This window comes from Vombatus ursinus, unplaced genomic scaffold (genome assembly GCF_900497805.2).
Source record: "Vombatus ursinus unplaced genomic scaffold, bare-nosed wombat genome assembly UNPS02014779.1, whole genome shotgun sequence".
NCBI classification, from domain to species: Eukaryota; Metazoa; Chordata; class Mammalia; order Diprotodontia; family Vombatidae; genus Vombatus; species Vombatus ursinus.
The window spans coordinates 44,290,423-44,300,807 of record NW_020954557.1 but is presented as its reverse complement, the minus strand read 5'-3'; positions in this window follow the sequence as shown (position 1 = coordinate 44,300,807).

The following is a 10,385-nucleotide window of genomic DNA, read 5'->3' as shown; positions in this document are numbered from 1 at the left end:
AGCTCAGGAGGCAGCCGCTGCCCTGGGGGCAGATGAGACCTAGCTCCTTCTCTCACTGCAGTCAAAGACTTTTCCCACTGACCTTCTAAGTTGTGTTTGGCGTTCATGGGTTGAGAAGTCTGGAAACTGTCACAGCTGCCTGCGATTCAGTCCTCTGAGGCCTGCTCCAGGGTTGCTGCAGCCTACGTGCTCATGCCAAACTGTGCTTCTCTCCCAGCCTGGAGTGATATACCTTTCCGATCAGCCATCCAGGTTGTCTTGGGCTGGAAATTTTTTTACTCTGTTTTTTTGTGGGTTCTGCTGCTTTAGAATTTGTTTAGAGCCATTTTTTATAGGTATTTGGAGGGGTTTGAGGGAGAGCTCAAGCAAGTCACTGCTTTCCCTTCACCATCTTGGCTCCACCCCCCCCCCCCCATAGAACATTCTCAGTGATCAGAGTTCTTAAGTCTTAAGAATTGTTCATTTTTATAATATTGATGTGATAACAAGTTGTTCTCTGGCTCTGCTCACTTTACTCTGCAGTAGGTCATCAGTCTGGTGATGCCTTAACCGTTACCTTGAGAAATCACCTTATGGGTACATATACATATAACAACAAGAAACATTTCTCTCATTGGCTAAATGGCCAAAAGCTAAATAGGCCCAAGGGAAGAAATCCAAGCTATCAACAACTATATGGAAAATGTTCTAAATCACAATAATAATAAAAATGCAAATTAAAACAACTATGAATGTCCATCTTACACCCATCAGATTAGAAAAAAATGACAAGATGGGAAAATGACACTTTTTGGCTTCTGGAAAATAAGCACACTAATGCATTATTGGTAGAGTGGTAAGTTAGTCCAGCCATTTTGGAAAGCCAATTGGACTTATACACCCTTTGATCCAGTGATACTGCTATTAGGCATACATCCAAAAGAGATACAGGAAAGAAGGAAGGGATCCATATGTACAAAAACATTCATAGGAATACTTTTTGTTGTAGCAATGAATTGAAAGCAAAAAGGGAAGAATGACTATTAATTGGGGAATGACTGAGCAAATTATGGTATATAAATGTAATGGAATATTATTTTGTTATAAGATACGATGAAAATAATGAATTCAGAGAAACCTGGGAAGACTTGTATAAAGTGATGCAGAGTGAAATGAGTTTTGTTGTTGTTTGTCATTTTGGTTGTGTTCAACTCTTTGCGACCCCATTTGGGATTTTCTTGGCAAAGATACTGGAGTGGTTTGCCATTTCCTTGATGAGGAAACTGAGGTAAACAGAGTTAAGTGACTTGCCCAGGGTCACCCAGCTAGTGTTTGAGGCCAGATTTGAACTCAGAAAGACAAGTCTTTCTGATCCTAAGTCCAGGGCTCTATCCACTGTGCCGCTTAGCTTCCCCCATAACCTAGCTGCTCCCAGAGACCAATATATGCAGCAATATTATGAATCAAAACAAAATAAAACTTTGAAAGACTTAAGCACTCTGATCAATGCAATGACCAACCCTGGCTTCACAAGAACGATGATGAAACGCTCCCCACCTTTTGACTACAGATGGAGTACAAACATGCATTTTGGGAGGGGGCAGCTAGATTGCACAGTGGATAGACCATCAGCCCTGGAGTCAGGAGGATTTGATCCCATCTCAGACCAGACATGACACTTACAAGCTGTGTGATTCTGGGCAAGTTATTTTACCCAATTGCCTCACCATAAATAAATAAAAACATGCATTTTAGGGCATGGCTAATGTGTAAGTTTGCTTCACTTGCCTGTGTATTTGTTAAAAGAGAGGGTTTTGTATTTTTTTGAGGGGAGAATTGGGGTAATACATGGATCATTGATGATGATACCATAAAAAAAGAAAAGAAAAGTAGTGAAGCATTTAAAAAAAAATACACTGAAGAGAACAAAAAGTTTAAAGGGAGATGGACAATCAGGACAGCTTTGAATCTAACCTGTGAAACTTTTTATATATTGGGAAAAATCAGCTGATTGTATATGTAATAGGGATTGCAGTTTCATATACTAGAGAAACAAAAAAAGCACAATAAAAGACTTTGAGTTGCAGTTAGCCGTTGCTCTGCATTAATGAAGATTTTCTACAGTGGAAGTCCAATTCACCAGTGACAGTACAGGTCCACATCGCAGGCTGTACCCACTTCAGGGTTGAGCATTAGGGCAGATACAAGACTTAGATTGGACAAGATTCCTGCCCTCCTAGACTGGATCTAGTAGGAGGATATAATACATAGATAAATAGTTGGCTTGATAATTACATTAGAGAGATGTAAAGAAAATGTTTTATGAGGTTGATGGGAAAAGGTTGTTACTGATCAGTAAATTGCAAATGACTTCCTGGTAGAGGAAGTATTTGAGTTGAGTGGTAAAAGATGACTATGAATTCAACGTCTTCGTGAATTATTGAGGCTTTTTATTTTTTTAGGCAATTAGAGTTGTGACTTGCCCTGGGTCACATTGCTAGTAAATATCTGAGACCAGATTTGAACTCAGGTCTTTCTGACTCCAGGCCTAGTGCTTTATGCACTAAGTCACATAGCTTGCCATGACTTATTGTTACACTCAGTAGATTGCTAGGGGGTAATGCTTGGGACTGATTGAACAGAAATCTCTTTTTTTTTTTTTGGTAGAGCTGTGGTTTTCAACAAATGGAAAAATATAAAAAAGATCAAATCCAGTTATTCCACCAGTGGATCTGTAGATTGGCTTTTTTTTTTCAACTGACCCTATTTTTCTTTTTTTAGAAAGAATACTTTTTTGTTTTTCCCTTGGAGAAATTAAGAAAAAAAAAAAATTAACTTCAACACTTGGACCTTGGAGTTTGCATTGCATATGGAATGAGCTACACACAGCTTCATGCTCCATTGATAGAAAGAATGGGGAATTATGTTGTGTAAAGTTAGGATCTTACTCCAACCATAAAGAAAAATTTTTTATTCAATTCATTTCTTCCAGAGATATTTGAGCTATTTTTTCCTGGCTGGTTAAAAAAAAGTGTTATCTTTTCTCAGAAAACAAATAAAAATGATAAAAAGAATCTCATCCTAAAATATAGTATCAAATGGCTCTTGCCATAAAACCTTTGATGAAGCCAATGTAAGTCAATATGAAATATTCAAATGAAATTTACCTTTTTAAAAGTCATTTTCATTTCGATTGTAACAAGCAAAGTTCACTTTGAATTTTTGTGACAATCCCTTCTCCCCACCCTTCCCAAAGGCGAGAATTTCCCATTTATGAATCTAAACTGCTGTAAGGCAGTGGGACATAGTGGCTAACGGACTTGCCTTGGACTCTAGAAGACTTAAGTTCAAGATAAGTTTAAGAAGTATGCAACAAACAGAGTCAAACAAATATAGTAGTGCAATGTTTAATAAACCCAAAGACCTCCACAGAGGAAAGCACACTGACTTCTGAGCCAGAGAACATGGTTTCAAATCCCATACTACCTGTGTGACTGTGGAAAAATCAGTCTTCCTGGGTTTCAGTTTCCTCATCTGTAAATGAAGGGGTTGTAGAAGATGTCCTTTAAGGTCCCTTCTAACTCTAAATCTAGCATCCTGCTCCTGAGACATGCTTGATATGTGATTATCTATGTCACCTCTCATTGTTCCAGGCAATGAAACTATGATTTATAGAAGGGTTGTCATTCTGCATTAATGGAGAGAGTTTCCAGACCTGAAATCTGTGTTTTCAGACCTGTGAAATTATAGATAGGATGGCCCCACCCTACTTTCACCCCATTTCCACCTTCACTGCCTCCTACTCTCCTCACAATAAAAAATAGGTAATTAACTCATCTCTTCTTAGTTTTGCTTTTTCTAATTTCTTCTAGGATGCTGAAGTCTCTTGTTCACTGTTTCTTAAGATTTTTCTCCCCCAATCTTCTGAACATGATGAAGTTTTAGCAAAACTTTTAATCACTTGCCAGAATTTAGTGGACCACTTCTTCTGATTTATCCATTTCCACTTATTCTCCTCTCACACCCTACAGCTATCATTTTTTTTATTTTGTATCTCCAGGCCACTGCTTTCTCCCTTCCATCCCAGACAGCTTCTTATCAAGTGTCCTCCTCCAGGCTCATAGTAATCTCCATTGCTCTCCTGCTCCTTCTATCTTTTATCCTCTGAGACTGACGTCATGTTCAGCAAAGCCCAAGGGATCTCCAAACTCTGCTTTTGGAAAATCTTTATCTCTTGCTTTTCTGCTTGTGGCCAAACTCTGTCATCCCTGAGGAAGTCACTGTTGAATCACAAGCTTTGATTGTTATTGTTAATCTGTCAGGAAAAGCAGGAAATCTTCAAAAAGATTTTTATTAAAAATGAGTCCCAGATCTTGACTCATTCCCATCTATGCTTGGCATCCGGGTCAGGGGAAAGTTAGGTGGAGGAGGCAAGGGAAAAAGTACTTTATAACATAATGAGTACTTAATAGGGATAAGCCAAATTGTTATCAGTTTTTCCCCTTCCTCTCTTCATCCCGTATAAAAATAATTGAGCTCAACAATGCTACTCTCTAGTTGAATCTAGTCCCATTCTGTAATACAGTGGGCTTAAATGAGCATCTTGGAAATAGTACTCTCAGGAATTTTGTTCTATCTGTAAATACATCTTGATAAGAGCATTTTGTCGGATGTTAGTGCTCCATTAATGAAGAAGCTGGAACTCCAAACCCAACTTCTCAGAAATGGTCTATATTTACATTTGCAACTTTCAAAAAAGTTAAGAGAAGAATGGAAAATAGAGTCTGAAGTGAATGATTAAAGGAGTTTAGGATAGTTGGCCTAGTGAAAATATTGGCTCAAATTGAGAAAAGAATCTTTCCTGGGCTTTCTTCTCTTTTTTTTTTCTACACCTTCTCTCTTAGTAATCTCATCAGCTCTAATGGGTTCAATTGCTATCTCAATGAGATGACTCCCAGATCTATCAATCTAGTCCTATTTTTCTCCTGAGCACAGTACCTCATGATCATCTGTCTTTCTGATATCTCCAACTGTACGTCCAGTTAGCATCTCAAATTCAACATGTCCAAAACAGAATTCATTATTTGACCTTGTAAAGTCACACTTCGCAGAAGCTTTCCAATTTCTGTCAAGGTTATCATCACCCTCCTAGTCACCAAGTTTACAAGCTGCACAAGATTTGATGCCTGACTCTTTCTTTTCACTCATTCCTTATATCTTGCCCATTCTACCTCCACAACATATCTCCCATCTACCACCTTCTTTTCACTCATATGGCTACCACCTTAGTTATCAATTAATCAATAAGCTTTAAGTAAGCACCTACCATGTGTCAGGCATGGTGCTAAACACTAGGGATACAAAAAGAGGGAAAAGACAGTCTCTGACCTTAAGGAGTTCACAATCTCATAGTTCAGGCCCTCATCACCTGGACTATTTCAACACTCTCCTAATTGGACGCCCAGCTGTTAGTCTCTCACCACTCCAATCCAAACTACACAAAGGTGTCAAAACAATCTTTCTAAAGCACAAGTCAGACCATGTCACTCCCCTGCTCAGATACCTTGAGTGATTTTCTAATGTCTCTAGAGGAAAAAAATACAAACTTTTCTGTTTGGCATTTAAAGCCCTTCATAAGATGGCCCCCAACCTGCCTCTCCTGACTTACTTTGTATTGTTTGCCTTCATTCACTATTCCTTTTAGCCAAATCATCTCACTTGTGGTTCCTTAAAGTCAGCACTCCATACCCTACCACCATGCCTTTGTGTAGCCAAATGAAGCCCTCTGTGTAAAGAGTGCTCATGTACAGTGAGGAAGATGTCCTTGTGTGGCTTAAAGGGAGGCAGAATAGATATATCTAGTCTCTTCTACTCCCTTCCCCTTCTCCAAAAGGGGCTTTAATTCCTTCTAGGAGTGGAAGCAGGAAGTTGGGGCCCAAACCACTCAACTCTTCTCACAGAAAGGGGGTCCTGGGCTAGAAGTATACCTATCTGCTTCCTTAAATATTGCTAGTCTAGGGGATATGACTGAGTTCTAACTAACTTCCAATTACTTTGTTATCTCTGGGGGAAAGGGAGACTCCAAAACTGATATCCAAAGCTTGACCTCTTTCCCACCAAATATGTTTCACAATGAACATACATAGCAAATAAACCCATTTATCCAAATCATAGCAAAACAGAAATCAGAAAAGGTATGCATAGGAGAATGTGAACCAGACAACACAAGGTGAAGGAGCTCTCCCTTTGGTTTTTTTTTTTTTTTTTGTTTGTTTTGTTTTGGGCAATTGGGGTTAAGTGACTTGCCCAGGGTTACACAGCTAGTAAGTGTCAAGCGTTTGGTCTGAGTCTGGATTTGAACTCAGGTACTCCTGACTTCAGGGCCGGTGCTCTATCCACTGTGCCATCTAGCTGCCCCCAAAAGCAGCTTCTTTGTTTTTTTTAAGGCGGTGAAGTGACTTGCCCAGGGTCACACAGCTAGTAAGTATCAAGTGTTTGGTCTGAGTCTGGATTTGAACTCAGGTCCTCCTGACTTCAGGGCCAGTGCTCTATCCACTGTGCCACCTAGCTGCCCCTAGGAGCTCTCCCTTTGGGAGAAAGATAACTCAGCTCAATCAAAGGTCTTCAATCTCCCCCCAAAGGGAAGCTCCCCAAAGTCTCTAGAGTAGCAAGGTAGATATGAAGACAAGATGGAAATTGCCAGTTTCTCTCATGTTTTCCTGGAGTTTTTCCCTTCAACAACCTAAAGTGAAATTGGCCTCTTCCATCTTCTTTCTTGAAGTTGAAAGCCAATTCAACTCTCAAAGAAGTTTTGAAGCTTGACCAGTCTCAAAGGGGGCTGGATCTGAAGAGTTCTGAAGGAGGACTAGAGAGTGCTGGTGGTCTCTCACCTCACCGGGCTTTCATCTGCATCAATAAAGAGAGTGTCTCATACCAATGGGCTTTGGGACAGGGGTTGCATTAACATGGTAGTGGGATATGGAATATATGCATAGTTTATACTTCATACTGGGAAGGTATTTCTCCTAAACCTACTCCTTTTAAAATCTCTTGCTCCCTTTAAGATTCAACTCATGGGCTACTTTTTATATGGAGCCTTTCTGAATCATCCAGGTTGTAAGTTCTCTCACCTTCCTCAAATTAACATGCTTATGTTCACCTTTGGCCCAGCCTCACAAACACCAATTGTCCCAACTTCACCTTCATCTCTCCATGCAGGTGTATTTCACTGAGGCCAATATAAAGCAGGAGGATATTGCAATTTAGAGTGGGACCTTGGGATCCTGGCCACCCACACCCTCACCCTCCAGGTGTTGAAGCCGGGCATGGTCCCAGTGTATACTAAGGATGGCACAACCACCAAATATTCCATGAGCAGTGGCTCTATCAAAGTATATGCTGTTTCCTCTGTACAGCTGCTAGCAAAGAAGCTGTGTCCCTGGAATGCCGGACATAATGGTTGCTAAATTCAACTTGGAAAAGGCCCTCTCAGACCTTTAAGGAGCATCAGAAGAAGCATATTGGGCTGAGGTTCAGATCAAATTGAAGCCTTTTAAGTCAAGGTGAGTGTTGAGCTGAACCTTTGAAATCATCCCCAAACTAGTGCTATCAGTATGCTCCACAGAGTTACTTTGAACCAGTTGGTGCAGAAAAATGCCCAGGAAGGAGAACATAAGCCCTCTAAGCCCTCTGTTCCCCCCCCCCCATCTCTATGATTGGTTAGAACCAGAAAGGTCCTCAAAACCCCAACCATGTGTATATACCCATCCTCAGGTCTCCATTTCCCAGTTACCAACATATACCTCTTCTTTCATGGGGGTACTCTTCAGTGTGACCTTACTTAATCTTAGAGTTAGGTTGAGACCTCTCCCTTTCAATCTCCTCAGTCTCAATCTTCACTTCTACTTGTCCCATTCTCCAGAAGCCCCTCTTCCTGCTAAGAGACTGAAGGAGTCAGCATGCTTGAAAAGTAGCCTGGTGTGTGATCCCAGGCAAGTGATGTAAATTCTCAGCTTGTTTATTCATTTGTAAAATGAAAAGGTTGGACAGGATGACTTCTAAGGTCCTTTTCAGCTTTAAATATGTGACCCTATACTTATCTGTTTATATTTTACTTCTTCCCAGAAAAAACATAAGCTCCTCAAGTGCAGGGAGTGTTTTTCATTTTTCTTTTTATTAGTGCAAGGTAACCTTTTATTGTGTCATGGACCCCTTTGGCAGTCTGATGAAGCTTACAGACCCCTTTTCAGAATAATGTGTATAATACTTTTAAAAGAAGACTTTCTTAAATCACTAATTTTTTTGGGGGGGGGAGGCTAGGCAATGGAGTTAAGTGACTTGCTTAGGGTCACACAGCTAGTAAGTGTTATGTGTCTGAATTCGAACTCAGGTCCTCCTGACTCCAAGTCTACTGCTCTATCCACTGCGCCACCTAGCTGCCCCAAAAGTAGCCTTTCTTAATCATCTTTAATATTAGTGTGCTCTCTAATACATATTGTAGAGATCTTGCTTATACATACTTGTTTGCATGTTGTGTCCCCATTAGACTATGAGCATTTTGAGATTAAGAATTATTTTTTGGTTTTCTTTGTCTCCCTAGTGCTTAGGACTCAGTAGCTGGAATATAGCAGACACTAAATGCTTATTGACTTCCTGCATAAATGATAATACATAGGCTTACAAAAATTTTATTTTAAAAATTTTATTACTATAATATATAAAATTACAAAAAAGTATATATTAAAATACAATTATCAAAATGTTTTTAAAATTTGTGATATAGTTCTATATCTAGCAGCAGGTCTAAGAACTGCTATATAAAACAATCATATTATGATCACATATAGCTATATTACATATAAACTATCTTACATATATAACACAATTACTATATAACAGTAATTACAAAGTGGTGATGAGTATAAGTGATATTTTAAGATATCTGCAACAACTGTCATGTAATATGAAAATATCTGATTTCTGTTGGTGATAAAGTCACAGGTACTGCTAATTTACTATCTTCACTGGCTACATTCATAATCGAAGGAAATGTTAAATATCTGCTACAGGTTAGTGAAAATAAAGATGTGATTTTTTTTTCCCATCTAAGTTCATGGGTCCCCTGAAATATACAGCAGACTCTATGTTAAGAACTCTTAGTGCCTAGCACAATGTTTTACACTTATTAGGTACTTAAATGCTTATTGGATTGGATTGCATTAGACTTACTGTAACAATCCTCAAGTACATAAAAAGTTATCTTGAGGAAGATTGACTAATATTTCTTGGGTTTACAATGGCTCAACAAACTAGAATTCAATCTGTGTAATCCTGTCAGCAACTGTTTGGATACATTAGTTGATACTGTGGAATTACTAGGATTATCTCCCACTATTTAGTCTGGTCCAGGCTTGACCTGAGTAATTTTTGACAGGGAAACATTACAAGCACCAAATATATGCTCATGAGTTAATCAACTCATTCAGTGAGGCAAAAGGTTAGGGAAGCTGGTATGTTGCAGCCGAGCTATGGCCCACTTTGTCCCTGAGAAATCTGGCAGTAATTATCATCCCAGCATGTCCTTCAGCAAAGAAAGCATTTCTTCTTATCTCCTACATATATCAGGCAATGTCCTCTGTGCCCTATTCACGTGCAAGTGGATCATACTCCAAGAGGGCTTACTACTATTCGTTTTTTGGGCATCTTAAGATTCTTTGAAACATCAGATATCTTTGGCCTTTTCTTCTCTCTCACTCTTTGCATCCAATCATTTTTTTTTTTTTAATGCTATTAAACTCCGTTTCCAGTCTCCAATCCCTGTTCTCCTTTCCATTCACAGGCCCTCATTACCCCTTATCTGGACCATTGCAATAGCATCCTTCCTACCTCCTATCTTTCTCCTAAGTTATCTGCGGCAGAAAAATCATGTTAAATGAGAGATGCTGTAAGATGTGAGCTCTTTTAAGGCACATTTGCTGATGCCAGTTTTAAAGATCAGTTTTTTACTGTTTAGTTTCCTCTTTAGGGACTCAATATGTAAAATACATTTTGAATGACTAAAACCACGACTTCCCTGAAAAACATTTATCTTCACGCATTCATCTGCACGTAGCTTTTGAAATTCAGATTAGATGGACAGTGTCTATGGACATTAGATGGACAACATAAGGTAGAATGTAAGCAGGGGTCAGTAGAGAGCTCATTATAATTGTTATGAACGAACAATTATAAAGTGCCTTCAATATACTTGTCTAAACTATGGGGTCTCAATTCAAACCAACCCCGAAACCCCCCCCCAAGTTTAGATGCTTTTTTTTTTTAAGAGGAAGTCAGGGAAAGTGATACCCTAGATAAGGGGCTGTGTAGTCTAGCAGCTGTAGGGTGGGCTAGATAACTTTGCAGAATCT